Source organism: Cyprinus carpio, chromosome B16, assembly GCF_018340385.1.
Source record: "Cyprinus carpio isolate SPL01 chromosome B16, ASM1834038v1, whole genome shotgun sequence".
NCBI lineage: Eukaryota > Metazoa > Chordata > Actinopteri > Cypriniformes > Cyprinidae > Cyprinus > Cyprinus carpio.
The window spans coordinates 27,446,712-27,473,823 of record NC_056612.1 but is presented as its reverse complement, the minus strand read 5'-3'; the positions used below and the strand labels follow the sequence as shown (position 1 = coordinate 27,473,823).

The following is a 27,112-nucleotide window of genomic DNA, read 5'->3' as shown; positions in this document are numbered from 1 at the left end:
TGTAACAATCTTTCAAGGAAAACGTTTTTTTTTTTTTTTGTGTGAAGATGTGAACTTGGACATGTGTTCCATGAGCCTTCCAACCACTACACACTAACTACAGCAGGTGAGAGTGGGAAAAAGATAAAGAGGGACCAAACATTGTGTCAGAATCCTGTTAAAAGTTTCCCTTTGTGAGAATAAATAAATCCATTAGATGTGTGGCTAGATGTGGCTCGTGAGAGATCCCACAGTCAAAGATCAACCCGTCGCCCATGCCCAACATGAATCAGGTCGCGTCTGAAGGATGGCTTCATTTTACCCAAACGCTACAGCAACCACCTGCTGTTACCATCAGAGGCACCTCTGCTTTAAAACACCAGATTACATCTACAGCCCGGGATTGCCCTTCCCCTCTCAACCCTGGCACCACTAAGTTGTGAAACACGGCTACTAAAGGTTGGCTGTCGCAGCACAGACATAGAGAGAGAGAGAGAGAGAGAAGAGGAGAGAGAGAGGCGACAGAGAGAGAGCGGAGATGTCATATACTGATAGGCAGGTGTCTGAATCCTCTAAGAAATTGAAATCACGGTTCAGAGAAATGCGATTATAGAAAAACACTTCTGGAGGTGAATGGATGAACAGACTCAGACGGGAGAAATATAACTCCATAAATGCCAAACTGCAGGATTTTTTCTCTTGGCTTTCCAGGACGCTTGGGTTACCATGGAATGCAAAGAAGCACGACTAAAGTGTTCATTAGGAAATTTCGAATTTATGAACAAAAATGTGAGCCGGTGCTTACCTAGCTCGGGTGTTTACTCACCCAAAGTCCAACGAGGTATTCACGATACACAATAAAATGACTAAAATTGGTTAGGTAAGTTAAAATTAAAATGAAAGCAAAAAATAACAACTGATATTGATAAAAAAATCATAATCAGCATTTAAATAAAAAAGTTTTAAAACCGTAACACTGGATACAATAATACTGGAGACCACATTTTAATTATTTTAAATTTATTTAGCATTATTTTCCATAAAAGTTGAAGCCTGATTTACATGCAATTTTCTGTTACTGGGATGCAAAAAAGAAATGAAGTAAAATAATACCAAAAATAAACATTATTGAATGATAAATAATTGTTTATCTCAAAATAATGAAATTAAAATTAATTGTTTTCATAGTATGCAATATTATATACCGATAACTGGGTTATTAAATGAAAAACACATATCATGAAATGAAAATTAAAATAAAATAACTATAAAACTGCCTTGAGTTTCTGTCTGTTAAAGAAATAAAGAAAGAAATAATTAAATTAAAGAATTTATTTCTATGTATTTGGTCACTCTTTAGTTTGAATGGAATTGTGGGCTGTTAAGATAGACACATATGAATCAGTTCAATTCAGCAGCCTTTCTTGTTGGTTTTTCAACATGCAATATTCAGCATGACACAAACTGTACAGGAAAAACAAGTTGTGCAATGCACTATATCACTGAACACATGGGGACCAAACCGTGAAATAGTGTTGTAAAATTATCAGTGACAGTCAATTAAATTTTTGTGATGATTAGTATTTTTGCCAGCATTTTCAGATGGAGAAACCACTGTATCTTCAAAAGTACGTACTAAAGCGGAGGAGAAACCGCAAAACAGATTTGATGTTTGGAGTTAGGAATCCCACTCACGTTTAGTCAGGCCTTTTAAGATGATGAGGCAGAAGAATCTCCTCCTAACCTCGACCTTTTCATTTGTCTCTACATCTTCCTGTTCAAGTCTCCTTACGGTCTCACCTCCTCTACACTCTCCCGCTTCTCCTGAGGGATACGAAGGTGGTGTCCTCAACCGCAATAGATCCTATCAAGGTGGTAATGATACAGAGCGAACAGCAGGCGCAGCCGATCAATTCAAAGCAGCCAGATCAGTACTTACAGTGAGATCATGAGGACACAAGACCTGGAATCACACGCTGGGCCGCTGCATTGTGGGATCGAGGAGGCTTTGGGAAAAGCGATCTGTGGGAAACATGATGAAGATCTCATCGAATAGTAAAACATGCTCAGATCTGACATTAAAGCTTTTTGAAGAAGAGATCAGATGAGATTCTACAACGTTTGTCCTGTAGTCCACAGTATTCGATTTTGGAAATGACCCCAGATCGTCACTAAGAAAATCTCACTAATTTTTTAAACCCTGTGCTTATTTGACAAAAGACATCAAGTCTGCAGGCGTTTTTAAGCTTGTTTTGAAGTTTAAAAGCCGTTGTAAAAATCACTATAACGCTGGTTTTGAGTGGCTTAGTGTCTTTAATATAATTCTTAAAAATAATATGATAAAACACACCAGTGTTCACTATAAAGTTGCCTTTATAAACATTTATAATTGAAATAAACATTATAATTTTTTTTTAAATGTTACTACAGATTGACAAGCACACTAGTTAAAACCCTAGTGCATTCAAAAAAAAAGGTATAAATAATTAGTTTAACCTGAAAAGAAAATCACATATACTTAAAAACTTATTTAACATAATTTAAGAACAGAAAAAATTTCAACTATTTCTGAACCACAAAATATAGCTTAACAGAAATTAACTAATTTAAATAAACATTAAATGGAAAACTGAACAGTTTAAAAATAAAAGGTAGTTCAAAAAATTAAATAAATTACTATTGTGCTGGAAGTACTGAAATTAGTATAACTAATACTGAACTATATAAAAAAAGATCTAACAGAAATATTTAAAAATAATCCAGACTGATGAACAAAAATAAAAGCAACAAAATTACGTTTTAGGAAGAAGGACACAATTATTTTAATTAAATTGCCTAATTTATAAAAGATCAAAAGTAATTAAACTGAGTAGACGAGACTATAATATTACCCAAATAACATTGAAATTAATGGGTAAAGTCTAGAAAACTTAAAGTCGAAAATTGATGAAAAATGAAAAGCACAAAAAAGAAAAAAAAAAAGTTAAAATAAATAAGATTAAATATGAAAATGTAAAAATAAAATCTAATTCAAAATATGAATAGATACTATAATAGTACATAAATAACATTGATATGAAAATGTAAAAATAAAATCTAATTCAAAATATGAATAGATACTATGATAAATAAGATAACAAATAGGAATAAAGAAATATACAAAAAGAAACTGATGGAAAATGACAGCATAAAAACATTCATAATATAAAAGATTCAAAAATAAGATAAAAAATAAAAATTAAAACGGAAAATGAAAATAAAAGTAATCAAAATATAATAGATTACTATAATAGTACATAAATAAACAAAAATTAATTCAGTTAGTTGGACTTAAAATAAAATTATTACAATGAATTACTGAGCTACAGAATAGCATTAAGCTACAGTAATAGCAAAAGTAATTAAAAAATATATAGTTTAACATACATAACTCAATTGTCACTGGTGTGTCACATTTACGTTTATCATTTTTTACAAATCAACTACAAATGATGTGTATTAAATGCTTTGTTGTGTTTATCTGCATTTACAGCATCTTTAACTGCAGTTTGTGTAATTTAGAGACTTTATAGCAGTGCTTAGCGAGTGTCACCTGTATGAGTGTGAGCAGACAGTGACGTGTTTGAGTGTACAGTGTGTGATTCGGGTAGAGTTTAGGGTGTGAGCGCTGCTCTGGACTCACCGTGTTATTTATAAGCATTTACTGCACCTGCTGCTCAAATACCGCAGTGAACAATGCCAACCACTTCTACCGTTTCATCTGTGACATTGAGACTAAGAATAAATCTCGTTACCAGAACAACAGCAGGCCAGCTTTGTCTGTTCCCATTGTGATAAATGAAACACAATCCAGGAACATGCACTCAAATCTGTCCTGTTCAGAGACACACGATCTGAATGTCTGACTGCGTCTGATAATGCGTGATAGATGTAAAAAATCACACACACATTTAAACAAAGAGCTCAACAAATCATGAAAAATGACTTTATTTACTAACCCTCGTACGGTCTCAAGCATGCCAGGACTGCCAAGGACACAAAACATAACAAAAACATGCAGCATTAACCATAACAGTAGTGCATATGACTATATTAAAGTCATTAAATACTTTGTGCATTGAATCAAACACAATCAAATTGAATGTTATTTGGAATTTTTTTTTTTAACTGATAAAATAATAAACTATAATATCAAATTTATTTTTTTTTTTATTTATTTTGTAGCATTTAAATTTTAAAATTTTTCTTTCTAATTTTTTTTTTATTCAAGTATTTTTTTTTTTTTTTTTTATTTTTGTTTTAAAAATGTTATGTTATTAACTATATCACTATTATATAGTTTTTGTTAATATTTCGAATTTTGTTGTTTTTTGTAAGTTTTACATACAGTATTTTAAGTAGTTTTTATTTTTTTTTTTTTTATTTTAGTTTTTTTTTTTTGTTTCATTTTATTTATAAATTAATTATTTTTTTTTTTTTTATTGTTGTTATGATGTTGTTTTTAGTTATTAAATTATTTTTTTTTTAAATTTGTTTAATTTTATTTTTTTTACATTTTAATTTATTGTACTTTTTTAAAGTAGATAAAACTGAGAAATGTTGCGGGAAATAAATAATTAAAAGTTTTTTAAGTATTATTTTTAAAAAAATATTTAATTTTTGGGAATTGTAAATAATTTATTTCATTAATTTTTTTTTAAACTGCAAGTTTTTTTGTTTTTTTATTTTTAAAAAAAAAAAAAACAATTAATTATTCTATAAATCACTATTTAGTTTTTAATATTTAGAATTTGTTGTGTTTTCGTTTGTAAGTTTATATATTTTAAGAGTTTGTAATTTTATTTTTTAAATTTTTGTATTTCAATTCAAAAATGAAAAAAAGTTTTTTTTAATTTTTATTACAGTTTGCTTATTTTTTTTAAACAATTTTTTTCATGGTTTTAGTTTAAAGTTAAAATATAACCTTTTTAATGCAAAAATAAACGAAAAAAGGTTGCAGTCAAACCTGGTGCATTGTTCTAAAATGCAGGGGACAGAAAAAAAATTTATGTTATTTGCAATGTTATTTTAGTATCCGATATACGTTTATTTTTTTGGGTAAATTTTGAATTAGATTCTATTTTATATTTCCTATTTTTATTTTTATTTTTATTTTTACATTTTTATAGTTTCCTTATTCATTTTATTTTTAGTATTTTTTTTTGTATTTTTTTTTTTTAAATTTATTTTTTTTTTTTTTTTTTTATTTTTTTGGTTTTTTTTTTTTTTTTTTTTTTGATTGATTGTGTGTTTTTTTTTTGTTTTTTTTTTTTAATGCATTTCGCAACAATTTCATGAATTTCCAGCATGTTGCTTTGTGGTGGTTGAGTAATAACCCTGCTGAAAATCTGCGCAAGGATGCAATCAATAGGTGTTGTTGATAAATTGGGGGCAAGGAAATATTGTGATTTTTTTTTTTGAATGATGCTGTTTTTGTTTTTTTGGATGTAATTGAGGTGATGAAAATATTGACATTTTTTCAAAAATCACATTAAAATCCAAAAGGGAGGAAGAGTGGCGTGTGTTTGTGTGTGCGTATGTGCATCCCTTTAAATAAACACCCTTTATAAGCTGTTTCATAAGGGGAAAGTGCCGGAGGGAAAAAAAACGCCCAAGCTAATTTCCCCATTTCCGCCCGCTAGTCCTGCTTTGCATGGAGAAACCTTTTTCTCGACAAAGGGAAAATCAATCAGAGAGAGCCGATAAATAAACAGCACAAATCCATTTTGCAGATCTTTGATTAAAAAATCATTTAAGTTACCTTACGCTTTTTTTCAGGACACAAATGTGACAGAGCCCAGGCTGATTTAATGGGTTTTTAAAAATTCTGTAAAAAAAAAAAAAAAAATAAAAAAAATTACATTACTTGTTTGACTGAATCAAGTCCGGGTTCGGTGTGACAGGTAACAAGATCCGGTATAACCTGCGCTGACATACAGTAAGCCTAGCCATAGTAAAGGAGTCACTATTTCATTTGATGTGACATTCCAACGAGATAATGGAGCAATGTGAGTTCGGATGAGAATAATTTACTACTAAGAAAAACGTTATAATGACATCAGGCAAAAATTACAGCAATATTAGTGATTGGCTCTATATTCAGTCATGTTGTCGCGGATATTAAGCGCGACTACAAGTGTGATCTTGCATTTATGCAAACACAGTTGAGCAATTGTGAGGATGGGTAAATATAAAAAACTGAACAACCATTGGTTGTCTGATTAACACCACTCTTTGTGCAGAGCTTCTTACATTGCTGCCTCCGTTACTCCATCCAAAAAGCCTCACTTTAGAGACTATGAAGAGGAACATGCGTGTCTTTTTTAGCTTCCTTCCTTAAAGCTTTATTTTGTATATTTTGTATCTTTGTTTATTGCTAGTAACTTTCATCTATCCATGTGCATTTCCAATGACGGCGTGCTCAGTGGCGGTGGAGTGTTGGCTGTGACTTAAAGGTGTTTTGAAAAGAAAAATAACTTACTTCTTGGTACATACAATGGCCGTTTCAGTCGTCTTTCAATATAAGTCGCTATACTGCTGTCGTCGCTCTATAAATTGTCTCTTGTTGTCATCTAATGGTAGAGAAATATAACTAATCACCATCGAACACACACCGTTTCCCAATACTAAATACTATTATTTATATAAATATTATTTATTGAATAATAAGACTTAAACAACAACAGATATACAGCATAAATTAACATTAAAATATAATGTTTATGGGCCTTTGGCCCTCAGCCAAAACTCTAAGCTCTGGAATGAAATAAATAGAGTAATGAGGCCAGCAGGACTTGCCGGTTTAGATTTACCCCACACAAACAAAATTATCGAGAGCGTTGGGGGTTTTTAGACGACAGAAGTTGTGTAGTATGGAGGTGAGGCTGCTCTGATGCGGTTGTATCGAGCGCTGAACGAGGCTTGGAGCCCTGGAAGCTCATGATCTCCGCATACACGTTGAGCAAATTTCAAACATACGTGTATCTTTATTAACAAACTGTGCGTACAGTTCTGTGAAGTCTAAACATCTGTATCCTCTACTTAAAAAAGTCTTACAATTGTTATCTTTTGGAAATATGGCTATGTTATCTCACTTGTAATGGATTTGAAAAAAATGCACGATAGTGATAGGTGAAGTGGGAGCTTTTTCGAAAAACCCGCCTCTGAATCAGTTAAGACACAGATTCGGGACTTCAAAGTACGGTATCGCACAGGAATCATTTGATTTTAGAATGGGGACTTGGAGAGGGTTCGCCACTCAGTATTTGATGGAAACTTTTGACTTCAGATCCTGAACTTTGGAGTGGGTTTGTGTGAATAATTTCGTAAATTGAATGAATTCACGAGTGTAAAAATGAGTGGTACGCTGCGTATACTTAATTTAGATTCAGAATGGAGCACGGATTGCGAATCATTAGATTCAGACCTGGACTTCGCAGCGCGTATCGCAAATCTTTTTCTGATTTCTGAACAGTACAAAACATAAAAATATTAAGGCAGTGCAGTTATAAAAGCAAAATGAAAGAAAGAATACACAAATACAAATCCCTTTAGAAAATTATGACTTTATTATAGTTAAAGAGTAGTAACCGCTTTTCTTTCTTTTTTCTTTTTTTTAAGTATAACCAGTTTTACAACAGATACCCATGGTTAAATATGGGTTAGTGGGGTAGCAAACTGTTAATTGCGTTGGTTACCAATGATATAACTAGGCCTATACGCGCCTATCTATGTGGTGTGTTTGTTTGTTTTTTTCACCTTAAGAGGACACATACAGAGATGCAGTTTTCACCGCTTTAGGATTAACTGAACTTTGAATAGTTTGTACTCGTCAAGATCAACCACAATAATAAAGTGAGGGTTTTACAAGCAGTATTTTTGCTTTATGTGAAATGTAGCTAGCAGGAAGTTTATTTTATATTTATTTCTCTTTTTGAGTAGTCAAACAAATCCCAAAGAAAAGCATCTTTAAAGCAGAAAGAAAAGTGCAAAATGGTAGATAATTGAAAAAAATCTAGACTAAAATTTCTGTGTGGGTACATTGGCAAAACAAGTGAATGTGACAAAAAACAGACAACTCACTTCAATGACTGACTCTATATACACCTTACGTCCATAGCTTTTTGTCTGTTGTGCTGCCCGTTATATGTCCCCCATCACCAATGATGAAAAAAGTATAAGAACCTACTCCTAGTTTTTTCTTACGCGAAAGTGTTTTGGGAATTTGGCTATTAACATTGAAACATTTTAATTATATTCTGCTGAAATGCAACTAAATGATGTGTTCATTCTGATGAACGAGATTCAAAGAGTCAGTAAAGTTATCCGCACCTATATCTCATGGGTGGACCTCTCAGCCAATAAGTTTTGAGAAACAGAAAGAACACTTGTATAAATTTATAAAACACAGCTGATTAACAGCCATGTAAACCCATAAAAGCCTTTATCTCACAGCTTCCAGCTCTTTCACCTGTAATCTACTCACCTGCGAGGAGTGAATGTTTAATCACTGATCACAAATAACTGCCCGACCACCTGGCACTGCTCTACACATTGTTCTAAAAAAAAGTAAAATTAAAATTAAAATTCCAACCTTCATGCACCTGTTCTATTTGATTATCGCTCATTATTGTTCAGGACATAAACATTAATTACCAAGCACAGGATGAAACAGACGGCGAAATAATTACCAAGCACAACAGTTAAAGAACTGAATTTAAAAAGTCAGATTAACAAGTTACCACGACCTAAAACAATCACCAACTTCATAATGGGCTGTTAAAATTGAAATATATTGTATCTAGTCTATGTATTTTCGGGGGGGAGGACTTCATTCAAAGAATATGATCTAACCCAAATTTCCAGCACTGGGAATCTGAATTAATTACGCCTCAGAGGACACTGGAGATAATGAACTGATGAGAGACATTATTTTCCAGCACTAGTTTTATTACGTACATTTACTCGTCAACTTCCACTTGATTGAGGAATCTGAATGAGAATCCAAAACAAGTCTGGAGATCAGTTAACCGAGTAGACAATGTCAAAAATGTCATGTTTCCAACATCGATAATAATCAGAGTAGTTGTCTTGAACCAGCAAATCAGCACATTAGAATGATTTCTGAAAGGATCATGTGACACTGAAGACTGATGCTGCAAAATTCAGCTTTACATCATAGAAATAAATTTATATTTTAAAGATATTAAAACAGAAAACCATTATTTCAAACTGCAAGAATATTTCACAATTGCATTATTTTTTTTCTGCATTTTTTGATGCAAATTATACAGCCTTGTTATAAAATAATTACAAAGGCCTTGTTTATATAAAATATATAAAAATCTTATGTAAACGCCAAAAACGTTTAACAGCATGGCATTATACAATTTCCTTCTGTTTTCCAGGTGAAAGGTATACCTGATTTTGTCAGTCGCACAAACAAGACAGACGAACGTTGTCACCTTTAGCTGAATAATTTTCTCATATTTATCACTGGTGAAACAGTTTATGAGTGTGCGATGAAAAAATTACTCTGACCTTTGCATTGTTTGCTCTTCTGTACAGTCTAATTAAATGTGGACGAGATCGTGTGCTGTCAAAAGCAGGTGGTTGTGTTTTTCAGGTCAAAACTAAGCATAGATAATTGGGACAGGAGGCTAATAGGCGGAGGAGTTTACTATAAGAGACCTACCGAATAGAACCAACTAACGAATTCACCAATGGACTCATCAAAAATTAAATGGGAAAGAACACAGAGTAGTTAAAAAAAAGATTTTTTTTTTTTTTTTGTTTACCATGGCCATATAAATCGAATACACTGCCAGGCCGACTATGAGATGACCAGTACGCATTTTATTTATATAACATAAGTTGACAGTTTGGGGATCACGCTCTGTAAAAACATGCCATAAGATTATGGAAGATTAGACTAGTGTTGTTTTCCCTGAGTTTTCTTTCCCCGAGAAATGGACAGATGATGATTAACTGCAAATTACTGGCAACCTGACATGAAATTACTGCCATGACTTTCAACTTGCAATTATATGATTGTTTCCTCCATAACAACGTGCTTTTGTCAGTGGTTCTGAGGTATGCGCAGCCACCCTCTACCCTTCCTCATAGCTGCAGACTGTAAAAATCCCCATGAAGCCTTTCAACACCGACTCCAAGGAACATGAGAGTCTTTTGTCTGGTATGCAAATCATATAATTCACTGGAGCGTGGAAATGTTGCCAACACTATGCTTAAGTACGTGTTTTTACGGACATGCCGTTCCAGGGTCTGTCCAGTGTTTAGTTTAGAGCTTGCACAATGAAATAAGACCCAACCTTTCAAAGTTATTGTTAAAATGTTTTATGAAAGTCAGCATGAAATCAAAATGAGCCTCATAAAATTTCTTACTGTAAGTGATTCATTACTGCATGCTATTCTTTTACTGTTCCTCCCTTTTTATGATCAATATCAATAAAAAACTGATCAAAATCAAGTTTGCATGACATTTTGTTTTTTCTCATTTGGTGTGTTTTACATGCAACTGGGTTTTCATCAGTCAGAACGAATCCAATCTGATTTCAGATTCTGAAAAATTCTGTTTACATGAACCATAAATGTTGCAATAGGATTTACATATTCATTTACATGTGCATTTCATGTAGGCCTATCATTGTGCATGTGCAAAAAGGTATTTTTTACTCAGATTGAGCATATAGTTGAATTCAAGCATTTACAAGCCTATTTTTTTCCTGTTAGTCGGATTATTTCATGTCAATTATTCCATGTCAGATCAAAGCTCAATCAGATCAATTGAGGTGTTTACATGAAACTTGCTTTTCAGTCCAACTGGTGCCAATTATATCCCTATTATAAACAGAATAGACAAACGTTTCTTGAATTACCTTGTTTCCCTAAAAATTGCATCAGAAGTTAAATGGGTTGTGGACTGGTATTTACATGGCATGACCTTCACTGTTATTCAGCATTAGGTGCAACAAATTATGGGCAGAACCAGTCAATGTTGTAAACAATGATTTTGGAAAATGCAATAACAACAGCAATTACTGACATGCATTTCAGGTTTCTGTTTCTCGGCATTTTGACTCATGCATTATGCATTAAATAAGTTAAAACAGAGACATATTGACAAACTGGTGTAATAATTGTTGTGATGGTGGTGATGCTGATATGCTTAGTTTCAGTCAAAGTTAGAAAACACTCATTGCTTTTGAAATTCCCTTTAGGGTCATTTTGGTGTCATCTCAACTCAAGGTGTCTGGTCAAAAAAAAAAAAAAAAAAAAAAAAAAATATAATATAAGATAATATATATATATATATATATATATCATATATATATATTATATACTATATATACAATTACATGCTATGGATGAATATTTACTGAGTAATCCACTATTTTGTATTTGCACTTTGGTTTTTTGACTGCTGTTCATGTGTAAGAGTTTAAAAATTTTACTTCATTGAAGCCAAACTGAGACCCAATATCTCTGGAACTGAGATCATATTGGGCCTTCAAAATATTGAAGATTACAAAAGAATACCCTTTCATACTTCTTGAGTTTCAGGCATGCAAACTTGGGAAAAAAATCACAAAAATCAAATTTTTCAATGGTCACCATTGACACATAATGCAACAAAGATTGCTTATGAAACACAATTTACTAATAGATCTACCAATCTCTGTTTTATATTAACATGATGTAGCTGCACCATTTTTTCTAAATATCATTTTTCCCCTACATATAAAACATGGCTCCAAAATCAGTAAATATGTAATCTATATGGCACATGATAATGTTTGGTCTTTTCATCACTATGTTATGTTTTTTTACAAAAATCAGGCGATTGTTTAGCTGGGGAGGTGTTCTACAGTATGGTTTGATTTCATACAGATTTTCAAACTTTAACATTTGTACGAACTCATCAAACGTTGCGCCACTTCATACCGCAACGTACCTGATGCAATGAGCTGGCAAAACCAAAAAAGATGATCGTTTAAACATTGTTTTTTTATTTGCAATGGACGTACTAGATGATCACTGAGAAGAGCAGAATCTCCGCCGGCTAGTTTGCACGGCAAAAGTCAACCCTGCGTCTCCACCATTCCACCTGTCCAAAAGATCCCACCAACCCTAGTTCCCTCTTCATCTATGAAGGTCCTCATCGGGTTCAGGTTGAGGTCCTGTGAGGTGGTTCCGTCCTCCTAACATAATCCTCTGGTCTTGTTGTCCCTCCAAGGAATCCCGGCAGCCCATTTTTTTTCCTGTATTTTGCTCGACGTCACAACGTCGAAACGTGTACAGGCAGGTAGGATGACTACACCTGGATCCTTCTGAACTAGGTCAGATAGTAAAGGAGTTTTTTCTCCAGATAAACCTTCTGAGTCCTGGGAAGGTTCTGGAGAGTTTTCACCAGTGTCACACTGGAATAAACAGTTGTGAAACTGCAGTGCACCGTTTTTAGTGGGTCTAACTGGTACTACCAGTGGGCCGCTGCTGTTTTCGGTGTCTGGATGGCCTATTGAAAAGCTCGAAATGAACTCTGGACCAAATGAATCCAAGTGAGTTTCATTTGTTGTGTCATCAGCTGATGGTTCGATGGAGATCTTGAGAGGCACAATCATGCTGTAGTGCACAGAAGACTCTGGGCTGTTCTGGACCGGGATGTCCGGGTTGATCGCGGATCGTGTGTCCACTCCTGGTCACAGGGCTCCTGGGATGCATAAGCATCATTAACCACGATCTCTGACTTCGGTGGAGGAAAAACAGCCTGTGGTTCAAGCTTTACAACAAATCCGGAACACACTTCCACTTTAGAGATTTCGTCTCTGGGATCTGAACATAATGCAGGACTGCTGTTCTTTTCCAGGATCTGTTTAACAGAGAGAGGAGAGAGTTTTTTGAGCCTATCGGATATTTAGGATATATATTTATATTTTTAAATAAATTGTTGGTACACCAGTCTATCCCAGGTAAACTTGGATCGACGGTAGATCACTTAAATCACTTTTAACTATGTTTCCCAAATTGTGAGTTGATGAAAAGCTAATAATCATTTTAAAATAAAAACCATTCAAATAAAACAATTACTAAAAACCATTTAAATCACAAAAAAATCATCTTAAAATTTTAATCTAAATGAAACACTAACTAAACATCAACTGAATCAAAAAATATCACATTAAAATAAATAATTTTAAAATAAAAGCAAATCAAAATAAAACACTAAACAATCTATTAAATCAGACAAAATGTCACATTAAGATATACTGGAAAATAAAAACATAAAAATCTAAATAAAACACTTACTACAAATTAATTAAATCATAAAATGTAAAATCAAAATAAATAATAAAAAAATAAAAAAATAAACACCTGCTAAAAGTCAATTAAATCAATTCAATAAAATTAAAATGAAGTGTTTTAAAATTTAAAATTTGAAAATAAACACTTATTACCAATGAATTAAATCAGAAAAATGTTGAATTAAAATATATCATTGCAAAATAAAAACTATTTAAACACTACAAACTAATTAAATCATAAAATGACCAAAAAAATTACAAAAACAATCAAAACATTTACTAAAAACCAAACATTTCAAATTAAAATAAATAATTTTAAAATAAAACAATCAAAATAAAACTTTTAAACAATAATTTAAACCCCAGAAATAAATAAAATAAAATTATAAAAATAAATAAATAAATAAAATACTAAAAAAGTGGTTAATGCATGTCATGTGAACATTAACCAACATCAGAGAACCATGAACATGCAAATGTGCTGTTAAGTTATTGAAATATTTACTCTACTTCAAGTAAATATTGTAGGTCAGAGATTTGGCTGACAAAGAAGTTTGGAAATCCCTGACTTATAAAATTCACAAACGATCATATTTAATTCTAGATTTCATGTATTTGAAACAGAATGAAGCAGAATTGATTCATCAAACGAGTCGTAGTCCACAGAGAAGATGTTTTTTGAATCCAAATATTGACTTAATTAATTAACACAACTACACAAGGTTACACAAGAACTCAAACTGAGCCACTTTACTGAGCAAATATCAACATGCATGATTTATCTTTTCACATCACAAACGGACTTTTTATAATATCTTAAAATCCAAAACAGGGTAAATAATCCATGAAAGCGCAGAAGTGCTCTAAGGAAAATACGTGACTGTTGATCTGGCAGCAGATGTTTGTGCTTACCATAATCGACATGATAAACTCATTTTGTGTTGCCAAGAGCAATGTGCAGATAAGATGCATTCCTTCAGGTGCTTAAGAGAAACATGACACTCTTGTCAAACAGGACTTTTTACTGCCGGTAAGATGGGAGCCCATTACAGGTATGCTCACCTGGAATTCCCCACAGCGAATATGAAGCAATCACTTACCAGCGCTTTCGGTAAGGAGCTCTTTCCCTTTACTGACAGGTGGCAAAGCATGATGGGTAGGACGATCAGCAGCAGCAGAGCCAGCAGACAAGGCCATATTAATATATGAAGCCAGGGCTTAGGTGCTGAAAGACACAGAAATTGTAGATGAATATAAAGTTCAGTCTGGTGTCACTTACAAAATCTGCTGGCAATCATATATAATGACGTGAACACACTGTGAAATAAGGATTTATTTAATTTCAACAACTTTGTCTCAATTGCTGTCACTATTTTGCATACTGGCCATTTATGTTTAAGAAAATAAAAAAGAATTAAATAAATACATAAATCAGTAAAAAAAAAAAAAAAAAAAAATTGTTGCCAATTGCATATAATGCTATTTTTTTTTTTTTTTTTTATAATAATTAACGGTTAAGTGTATGTGAATGAAAATAATATAATTAATTGATTTTTTGGTATTTGTATATAATCTAGCTTTCCTGTTATATAACAATAAACACTGAGAAATAGGTTACTATTTAATTTTAGCAACTTTGTCTCAACTGCTTTCATTATTTGGGAACATACATGGACATTCATGTAAAATAAAAAAAAATAATAAAAAAAAAAAAAAATTAAAATAGAAAATATCCAAAAAAAAAAAATAAAAAAAAAAAAAAATCACTAAAAAATAAAAAAAATATAAAAATAAAAAAAAAAAAAAAAAATAAAATAAAATAAAATAAAATAAAATAAAATAAAATAAGAGCAAATGAATGAAAAATAAATAAATAAATAAATATCTAACATTTGTATATAATCCATCTTTCCTGTTATATAATAGTAAACACTGAGAAATAGGTTTTCATTAATTTTCAGCAATTTTGTCTCATTTGCTATCATTACTTTGCATTAAATATACTGGCAATTTATGTCTAGGAAAATAATAAAAAAATAAAAAATTGTAAAAATAAAAAAAAAACAAATAAGTAAAAAATGAATAAATGAATACAAAAATAAATATGTAGTTGACAGTCGTATATAGTGAACATTTTCTGTTACATAATAGTAAAATAAAATGACTGTCTCATTTGCTATCATTATTTTGCATTCTATACTATACATTAATATCTAAGAAAAAAAAGAATAATAAAAAGAATAAGCGCAAAAATGAATGAATGAATGAATAAATAAATACATAAAAACTAAAATAATAATAATGTCAATTTTAGATTTAGTTCGGGTATTAATGAAGGGAAACAATAAAACACTGAAAGCATGAATTGTTTTCCTAATTAATGGGTGTTCGGATTCAGTCATCGGAATGTGGACTAGTTTTCTACACATCAATCAAAGCACAAACTGTTGAGTTACCTGAGACAGTCACACAAAATAGAAGCGTTTTCACTGGCACTGGACCGACCGGGATGTGTGAGTGTATATAACACATCACCACAGTACTTCACGTCTGTCTCCTTGAGCCAAATAAACACTGAGCGAGACGTGCCCTCAGACACCTGCAACTAACACAGAAAGAACTGCTTTGAAGGACAATAAAGTTAAGTAAGTAACATGAATCCTAATGGATCCTAATAACGACTGGAGGAGAATCAGGAATAATAACCTTTCCAGCCAGTGACTCGGGATGTGTCAGACGAACTGTGTACTTAACGGATGATCTCAGGAAAGCTTTTCCCCAGAAGCTGATATTCTCAATAGAGTGGTTCCAAGCGGCCATCGGCGGCGAGACCGTCACATTCAGATAGGTTTGGTTCGATGTTACTGACAGCTGCGGAGCTGTGAATGTGGCTGAAACGAGTAAAACAGAACGGAGACAGATTTTGAGAAACCATTCAAGTAGGACAGTTTTTAAGATTTAAGATGTTGTTAAAAGGGACAGTTCACAGAAAATGAGAATAAGCTGTTAATTTACTCACCCTCAGGCCGTCCAAGATTAGCAGAACAGTAAAGAAGATTTTTAGCTGAAACCGTAGCCCTTGGTGATTCATTAATTCCAAGTCACATTTTTCAGAGTCAAATAAAACACATCACGCAACACAAAATTAATCACAGTGGCTCCTGGCGATATATTGAGGTCTTATGAAGTGAAACAATCAGTCTGTGCAAGAAACTAAAAATTATTTTACAACATTATCACCTGTAACCCAGAGCCTCAGGCAAATGAGAAAATAGGATTATTTTCCGTGAACTGATTCTTTTGAACCGTTTGTTTCAATGAACTGGTTCACATCACTAGATGGTTTATGTAATCACACAATGACATCCAACATAGGCTCATGGGAAAAACATGCCTCTACCTACATTTCTGTGAAACTACGGTTCAACAAAACAGCTCAAATCCACATAAGGAAGTTAAAATAGCACGGCTGCATCAACAAATGCATTTTTTATATCACTTTTGCATTTGTTGACACTATCAGGTAGGTTTAGGGGATATTTCCAAGACGATACAGCATTAACTTTTAACGACAATAACCGGATATATGAATTACACTGCAAAAACTGCTTTTCTTACTTAGATTTTTTTTGTCTTGTTTCCAGCCAAGATATCTAAAAATTCTTAAATCAAGAAGGATTAGTAAAAATTAGTGTCTTGTTTTCAGAAAAATAAGTCAAAATTAAGTGAGTTTTTGCTTAGAACAAGCAAAATAATCTGCCAATGGGGTAAGCATTTACCCAATTTCATTTTAAGCCAAAATTCAATTTTGACTTGTTTATATTCAGACAATAAAACAATAATTTTTACTTGTCTAGAAAAACCTTGATTTAAGAATGTTTCAAAATAAATGGATCAGTATTATTTTTTTTAAAGACATTAATACTTTTATTCACAAGGACTTTAAAATCATGCTAAAAATTCAGCTGTGACTCACAGAAATCGATATTTTAAAGTATGGTAAAAAAGAACACCATTATTTAAAGTTTCACAATTTTATAGTTCTTTCTATATTTCTGATCAAATAAATGCAGACTTGATGATCATAAATGACTTCTTTCGAAAACATTAAAAATGTATCCAAACTTTTAACTGTTACTAAATAAATATACACAAATTTAAAATGAAATGTTGTATAAATAAAACAGTTAGAAACCAGCTCCTAATGTCTAGAACAGGCCGTGGATGGTAGGTTCATTCATTCATCACAGGATCAGATATACGGCGGTATTTCGGCTTACACTTGTAGGGACTGTCAAGGTGTCTGAAAAGTGAGTTTGATTTGATCTGATTTGAACTGGTTCATCTAGTTCACCACAAAGAACCGGTTCAAAAGAGGCCATGTACACACTGCAAGTTTCAGGAGTGAGTCCCATAAATTATCGTAAACAGCTGTCACTCTCAAATTTGTAACCATAGCAACATTTTTGCCGTCTGGTACAGTATGTGCCATTTTTTGGCTAAAGACTCTTTTTGTCTGTCGATTTGAACTAAACTACCACTGATAAACGTGCTGTGTTTTGTTTATGCTCGGGAGGCTGCTTTAGAGAGCGCTGTCTTGCAGTTGTTGCCATGTCCTCATATTTACAAGCACTTTTAGGCATGTTGTTTGCTCTTAGCTCATAAAGCCAGGCACTTTATGGAGTTAATAAAGAGGTCTGTTGCGGATATGAGACATATGATTTTTTGGTGCTATAAAACAAAGCATTTGGTGTTGTTTTTGTGTGCTTGTCCTTGTTTTTTATTTATTTATTTGTATATATATATAAAGATCTGGCAGCTTACCTGACACTTTCACCCTAGGGCTTGTGAGCCCGATGCGTGCGAAATATTACTAAGATTAAGACTTCTTTCATTGTTTATTTTCTTGCATCTCACATACAGACTAAGATACCGTTTCACAGTGCTAGAAGTTCAAAAAGCCCCAAGTCTAACAACTAGTTCTTCAGTTCAGTTCCATACACACTGCATAGTATTTCTGTCACTACCTGTATTTTTCGTGAGTTAATGCGGTTGTCACTCCCGTATTTTAGTGAATTATGTGTGTACAGAATGCGATTAAGGAGTAAAAGTGGAACTGACGAACCGATTTAGCTTACCCCAGTGTGTACGAGAGGCCAGAATGATTTTATTCGTGAACCAGACATCAATTCAGACTGTTTACCTACAGTAAGGCTCTGGATTACAATGATGTAAAAATGTTAGGTTTTCTTGCACAGACCGATTGTTTTCACTCTCATAAGACCTTCAATAGGAGCCACAGGGATTAATTTTGTGTTGCATTTTATAATCACCAATGATCCAGTTTCAGCTAAAAATCTTCTTTATTGAAGAAAACAATTTGCCCTCTTTTGTTAGTTGCCTGAGCCGTGAGTTAATTAAGAGCATGTTTCATTTTTGGTGAACTATCACTTTAGCTTGAACCACAAACATATTTTGAAGCCTGAAGAGTGCAAGTCCAAAAATACTCACTTTCCCAAAACGGAGTTAAGTTCACCTCTCCTATCAACGCCACCTGCGGTGAGCTTGGCATGATATTTAGAGGTCCAGCATCGCTCATCACATGGGTCATCACCTCTCATGTCACCAAACAGAGGGAGATGTTCTGACACCATGGCCACTGGGTTCATACGGGTTCCATAAACTGCAACAGAACACGACTTCAGTCAGAAGAAACGACAGCAGATACTCACTTACATCTATAAAGTTGAGTGACAGACACAAAACAGTCTCTTTAGGAATGAATACAGCACCCATTAATGCAGATCTGTTTAATCAAGCGCAGAGGAATGCAAAAGAAAACTCTTTTACCAACAACAAGCTAACCAGATTCTATTTAGCCTAAAACTAGTTCTCCGCTCCTTTGTCTGGTACATCATTACACACCCTGTTTACTGTGTGCATATGTTTTATCGTGTTTTATAATGTTGTATTATATGTTATTGTTTGATGCATTGCTATCTTTGGAACAACTGAAGTTATAAATACATTAAGTCATGAGGTGAATAAATGCAAATTCTCAGTGCAACGACCTTAATGTGGAAAAAGTGTATTTGTTGAATTTGTTAAATTACATGTAAAAAATGTCAGTTAATACAATTTTTTTAAATTAAAATGAAGAAAAGCGTATTTCTAGCAAATATAAAAATGCACTTCTAGAAAAAAAATTTATTATTAAAAATGTAAATATTTTATATAAAAAGATAAGTTTAGTACAAATTATTTTTAATTAAATTAATTTTAAAATTATGATTAAAATTAACATTAATATTATTTATATAAAAATAAATGAAAAATGTATAACTATAAAATATTATAAAAAAGAAAATATATATAAAAACTAATTATAACATGAATTTTATTTATATAAGTATTCTATAAAAATTATTTTTTTATATATATATTTTTCAATATATGATGTATATCTTTGATCAATAAATTATATTAAAAAGCAGACACACGATGGAGTACATGCACTGAACTATTTGCTGTAATCATATATCTACTATGTATTACGGGCAAAAATAAGAAACGAAAAAGCATATGAAAAACCATTTCCAAGCACAAAAATCTCCAATATGGGTGGAATGATGTGGGATTTCTGGAGCTTCTGAAGCTTTCGTCTCTCCATCCCGTTCATCTGCGTCTGCCCCACTGACCCTCCAGCATGCATGTCTGCTCAATCCGTTCCCATCCATTTATTATTCCCCATCAGTTTCTCGTACAGCGTAACTCTGCTGGTGCAGAAGATTCGGGCAAGGCCAGAAAGGGCCGGCAACATTTCGCAGACGCAGCTCTTTTGCTCCGTTTCTAATTGCAGGTCAAGAGATTCACAGCCCGGTTTTTTACTTTTTTCTGACCACGGCATGCGCTCCTTTGGGCCTTCACAAAGTCACGAGTCACAGACTTCACAGTAAGGAATGACAGGGAAGCATTAAACCCACGGCCAAATCATATATTTTTAAAACACTACAGATTATTTCAGGTCTTTTTTAAATGATAATGCCATGTGAGCAGAGGCATAAGCATGATATTTGCATAAGAACAGGTACTGGAAGAATGGAAATATACTTTCATAAGAGGAAGGAAAGTCAGAGGCAATATACTGTGTAGAATGTGTGCATTTTCTTCAACTTCAGTGCTTGTGTTTTTCTTACAATAAATTGCTCCCATTAATTCAAAGGACTGTGGCAAACCCCTATTAATTCATCTCAGTAGTGTTCAGCAGTGTTACTGTATCCAAAATGTAATATAATGGATGTGAAAAAAAAAATGCTTATGTCTGTAATATTTATCACCAATATAGTCTTTTGTTTACACACACACACACACACACACACACAACACAAATCACAAACACACACACACAACTAACACACACACACACCACACACACACCACACATATAATGATTGCATCGATTGTATTTTATCATATATAACTTTGAGTACAATATATTTACTAAATATAGTTATTAAATTAGCTTTTTAATATATGTTAAATGTTCTTTTATATTTGACATTTTAATAACAATATTCATGCATTCAGTGGTCTCTTTCTATGTATATTAATAGAGATTAATGTACTATTTAACAATATATATGTAATAATAATAAGGCACTTCTAATATGATAATTATATTAAAAATCTCTTTATCTTTGAAATTGTACCTAGCATGCTATAAATGGAAAAAAAGGGGGTCGATGGAGGGTTTATGAGGGGAAAGCAGATGAGGTCCAGGCCTGTTTTGCTCTTGTCTCTGTCACTCACAGGTTGTACTGGATGCTGTAAAGAAGCGTTTTGAACTCCGGAACATCAACAGGATCCCAATGGAGACGCTGAAGAAAATTCCTGGACTCTCAAAATAGGCCTTTGTGCGATTACAGACAGCTCTGACCCCCAGCAAACCTGCAAGACAGAACAATAAAGTCGAGATGGTTTTAGTGGAGTCTAGGTGAACATAGCTTCTGTTGTGTTGTGACCATCTCAGTTATATATGCAAAACAACTAATGATGGTTCTGGTTTCCTGAATGTCTTTTGTCTAAAAGCAAAGAGGACACTTGTCCCTCAGGTCGTTTTTTTGATTGATACTCCACAGCTGACGCAGGTAGTTAAACAGTAAGGGCAATAAGATACTCAAGGCAAGACGCTTACTTCACGAATACGCATGCCCTGAGTACCAATTATTTGCTTTTATAAAACAGTGTTTTTACCGCACAAGACAATTATCGCTAATCCAAAAATGTCCTGTACGTTTTGACATGTAATTTTTTTTTAAAGTTAAATTCCAATAAATGCCTCCCACCGATAAACAATGGTGCCTGACAGTACACCGTAACGTTAAGTAGAAATGTTCAGGTGTAACATTCCTTCATCTTTTCCATCTCCAAATAACAACAACACAACAGGAAATGTTCTCATCCACAATGTGTTTTATTTTTTAACACAATATCCACCTTATTCTTGTTAAAAAGGTATACACATGCTTTTCCGTCACTCATGCGCTTCCATCTATTTTTATCTGGAGCAAAACCGCTCCTTCTGCTGTTGGACTATCGCACATTGGGGTGTCTTATAACCATATTCTTTAATGTTTTATCTTAAAATAAACAATTGTTTGTAGGGCAAACAGTTTTTTTACTGTATGTTGTCATTCTGCTCGTTATACAGAAACCGTTGGGTAAAGCGGGCATCAGCCCAGTTTTTTCTTTACCATGAAATACAACACACCTGCTGACCAATTCCAAAGGACCTGGAATCTAAAAGTTTTATAATAATGCGATGGGGAACAATCGATCCATTCTACTGACTTGGATCTTTGAATCATTGATCAAAATGAACAAATCATTTCAGCAGAATATAATTAAAAGGTTATGTGTTAATAGCCAAGTTCCACAACACACACGCAACATTTCGAATAAGACTCCAATAAACTTATAATGCAACCACAGACAAATTTAATTATGAGAAACAGAAACGATTAATTCACTGTTTCAGGTTATGCAGTCTGTTTCTTTTGTGGTGTGAATGCTTCCCCGGCGCCAGTTAGATGCTTACAACAAACCAAAAAAGAAGTGATTTTTCCTCATCATTTGGATAAGTTTAAAGCCTCTTTAGTACTAACATTCAGTGTGTAACCATCATGACAGGAAAAAATGGCGCACTATAAATTGTAAGAAATTGAAAAAAGCTACAGTTTGATACCAGAAACACATCACATAACAGTGTTTTGTAACGGACGCGTCTGAGGGATTATTAAACGAATTTTCTGTATCAATACTGCTGTCACGTCACACCAGACAAATCCAAATGAAGACTCCTAGAGGTGAACTAAATCATTTTCTGTTTCCTGTGTTAAAGAAATCAACAGGATGTTTGCGCCTGCTCTGCGATCACACACGGAATGAACGACATCCCACGCTGAGACACGATAGATGTTCCGAGTTCTAGTAAAAGAATTAGTTCAAATGAACGAATCGTTTCATGGGGGCGGGTAACAAAAGCTATCAAGAGTTATGTAATAAGATTAATTTGTTAAGAGTAAACTAATAAAGTACGCAATTACTTTTTTAATTCACAGTAAAATATCTGATTACTTCTCAAATAAGTAAACGCCAAGTTACTTTGGCTTTTCCCATTTATTGACTGAAAGCTCTCCTGTCCCCCATGTGTTTTACTGAGTGACAACCTGTGATAAAATTTATAATTAAATATCTGACCCTTATTTACAAAGCTTAAATAGTAATATCAAATTTATTACATATTTCACTTGCACAAAAAACATGCCAAAAACAGATTCAGTATTCCTCAAAATGAATGCAAACCTGCAATAATTAAATGAACAAATATGCTTTTTTATTGAATTAAATCATCATTTTAATTAAACGATATCGTTAATACCGTCCTTCGATTGCTCCAATTCCAAACCATATTAATAAGCAAAAATGACTTTAAGATAAACATTTATTTTTCTTTCTTTCTTTTTTTATTGCTGCAGAGTGTTGAACTTTCTTCTCCTGCATTCTATGCTTCATGCAATCCTGAATGACTGAGGGTTATTCATTTCACTTTTGGTGCGAAAGAGCCTTTACATTTGCCAAAAATATAATTTTTATCTTAAACCAACTAATTAGCAAGGCCCTGCCCAGATGAGAAACAGTAAACGTAACGCCATTACTTTCCATAAAAAAGTAACTAAAAAAGTAACTTTTTTTTTACGGGAGTAATGCAATATTTGTAATGCATTACTTTTAAGAAGTAAAACTTTCCCCAAGAATGCACCACTTCACTCACTATTTTTAACACTAAACACAACCACAGACAGAAGCTCCTCTGTTGAAGAACAATGAAGTCTTTGAGCGTCAGCGCTTGACTCTCAGATGATCGTTTTGAAACACTAACCAGCAGAGGAAAAACAGCGTCCACAAACACTCTCAAGTTCTTTCTTTAGGATGTGTGACAAACAATCACTAGATCACTAATATATAAACCTTGTAAAAGCTACAGGGCTTTTTCAAAAACTTGCTTCTCGAACAAACTTTCCTTTTCTAGTTTTCAGACGGTCGAGGGACAGAGTTTGACGAGCCGGTTCTAACAGCGAGATGATGATCCACATGGTTCTCCATCGATTATGAGCCTGGATGAATAATCTCTGCATGTTTGGATTTTCCTTGAGGAAAACTGAACAGCTCCAGATACACCAGCAGGATTTTGCAGAAAGTGTTGCTCGTGTAAAGAGATAGTGAAAAGTAACACTCACATCAAATGTGAATAAAACTCGCCAGGTGGAGTGTATTTTGAGTAGAAACAGAAACATAATACAAGGTGTAAACTGAAGTAGTTTATCCGTGATCGTATCTGCGACCTGACATGACATGCAAATCACATACTGACGCCTTCTATAAACTCTATCTCTATCTAAAGTTTATCTACAAGTCTTTTTGTTTACAGAAAAAGGTTTTTCTAACTATGCGGAATATTCAAATTCAGTCCAGTCACCAAACGTACAATTTGACTCAAATTGCACTTTAGTGTCATTGAGATACATTTACAGTTTTTATTAATAATTTTAAATCATTTTTATTTTTATATTCTCTGTTCATTTTAATTCTGAGGTTTAGTCACTTTTGTCTTTTTATAATATATTTTTTTAAACATGTCTATATATTTTATTACTTTTTTATTTCAGTTTTTTATTTTATTTTAGTCATTAATGTAGTTTAATATTATTTTAGTTATCAAGTTAAAATAAAAATGAGAAATGGTGCCTTGGCAGCTATCTGTTTTATTTAATTTCATTATATTTTATTTTTTTTTTTTTTTTTTTTTTTTATGTTTTAATTTATTTATTCAATAAATTCTTTTTTGTTTTTTTTATTCTTTTTATATATTGTTTTAATTCAATGTTTTTGTCACAAACACATATTCTATTGTAATTTTGATTGAATTAATAATAATAATAATAATAATAATAATAATAATAATAATAATAAATCATTAAAAAAAAATTAAGTAAAACTTTATTGTTTAAATACTTTTAGTTTTTACAAATATATAAATAACATATGATTTTTAAAGAAATACAATGGAAAATACAGTTTTGTGGTCAGTAAGAAAAATATATATGGCCTACAGTTTCTGAACAGTTTAAAAAAACACACACACAAGGAAAAAAGCAAATTTCATTGTCGTTAAAAAAATATATATAATAATAAAAATTTACAAAATTGAAAGAATAAAAATTAAATAAATAATAAATAAATTAAAAATGGAATATTTTTTTTTAAATGTGAGACAAAATCATCACAATTAAAAGAATAAAAAAAATAATAAAAAAATTGTTAAATGTGAGACAAAATCAGCACAATTAAAAGAACCAAAGACTTAAACTACTTCAGTCTGTGAGCATTGAATTTATTTAATACATGAAGTTTCACAATTTGAGTTGAATTACTGAAATAAATGAACTTTTCCACAACATTCTAATTTATTGAGATGCACCTGTACGTGGATTCTTATTACTCACCTGTAAAGCAAAGCAAGAAAACAGTAACTCTCAGAGGCCACATATCCAGACGAGTGAAAATATCTCCAATTGAGAAGCTTCCAATAAAGATCCAATGGTCAGAGACACAGTCCTCTCATTATTTCCATGAGACGCTTCCTAGAAATCTCATATCCACAAATGAGAAAAAACTCTTATTAAAGTCAAGTCGGTGGAGACATTCTTCAATCGTTGTTCATTTTGTGCAGTGACAGAGTCGTCCCCGGTTGTCCATCTAGCGCTCCTCAGGTGTGCCTGTGAACTTTGGAGCGTCTTATCAACACCTTCCTGTTTTCTGCTGTTGGCCTCCACCCATTAGGGGGGTCTGTGTATGTAGATGACTACATAGACATATAGAGTGGCGTCTATAGAGGGTTGAAAAAAACTGAAACTGGAAATGAAGCACTTCTCAGAAAGGTGCGGGAGAAACGAAGCACGCCTTTGGGCGGGATGTGGGTAGATTCAGCTGGCATGTGCTGTACTATATTACCTGTAATGACGCTAAACATAATCATTTTACTGCATGACATCATGTGGAACAGAAACTGTGACCAACAAACTAAAGCAAACAAATTGTGCACTTTAATTTCAATTAAAAAAATGCACATTATTAGGCTTTGACCCTCTTGATGTGCATTTTGAGCACATGTTGGTCTAGAATTAGATATATTTGCATGTCTATCAGTGGACAGGACTTATTTACTTATTTACACATAAAAAAAGGGGAAGAACTAAAAGTTTTTTTTTTAAAAATATGGTTTTCTAAAGACGAAACCCTTAATTAAAAGCAAGTCTATTATTAAAAATAATAGTTTAGTTTTTTTTTATTAAAATAATAGATGTTTTAATAATAATAATCAATATATTAAATATCAGTAATCAGATGTTTTATTTATTAATTTATTTTAAATAATCCAAATGATTTTAATATATATATATATATACACTGTATATACAGTACAGGTCAAAAGTTTGGAAACATTACTATTGTTTAATGTTTGTGAAAGAAGTTTCTTCTGCTCATCAGCCTAGCATTTATTTAGATCAAAAAGACAGAGGAAAAACAAACTGTAATATTGTGATATAGTTATTTACAACTTTTAAAATAATTGATTTTTAAATTGATTATACTTTAAATTATCATTTATTTCTGTGATGCAAAGCTGAATTTTTTAGGATCATTATCACATGATCCTTTATTACCAACCATCATTCTAATAGATGATTCATTATCAAGTTGGAAACAAGTTCTGCTGCCTAATATTTTTTCAGAACATTGTGATACTTTTTAGGATACTTTGATAAATAAAAAGTAAAAAAAAAGAAAAAAAAAGAAGCTATGTTTTTAAAAATATAAATATTTTGTAATAACAATATCTACACTACTGGTCAGTAATTTGGGGTCAGTGTCTTTTTTTTTTTCTTTCTTTTTTTTAAATAAAATCAATACTTTTATTCAGCAGGATGTGTTAAATGTTTTAAAAAGTGATAGTAAGAAAATTATATTATTAGAACATATATTATTAGAATTTTTTTTTTTTTAAATTTTGAATAAATGCAGTTCTTTTTAACAACCTTTTATTCTCAATATATTAGACCGCAGAACTGTTTTCCAACACTCATAATAAATCAGAATATTAGAATGATTTCTAAATGATCATGTGATAGACTGGATGTTTACATGTGACA

General features: G+C 32.4%; 1 long non-coding RNA gene and 1 pseudogene across 1 annotated transcript; both read right to left on the bottom strand.

The window, feature by feature from the left end:
• Positions 1-12,180: 12,180 nt before the first annotated feature.
• Positions 12,181-15,022, bottom strand: LOC109082395 (annotated as a pseudogene).
• Positions 15,023-15,652: 630 nt separating this feature from the next.
• On the bottom strand, positions 15,653-18,884 carry LOC122134299. Its single transcript, XR_006156783.1, has 3 exons — positions 18,852-18,884; positions 16,047-16,231; positions 15,653-15,945 (listed from the first exon to the last, which is right to left on the bottom strand). It is a non-coding gene; the product is annotated as an uncharacterized LOC122134299 (long non-coding RNA).
• Between the last annotated feature and the right edge of the window lie 8,228 nt (positions 18,885-27,112).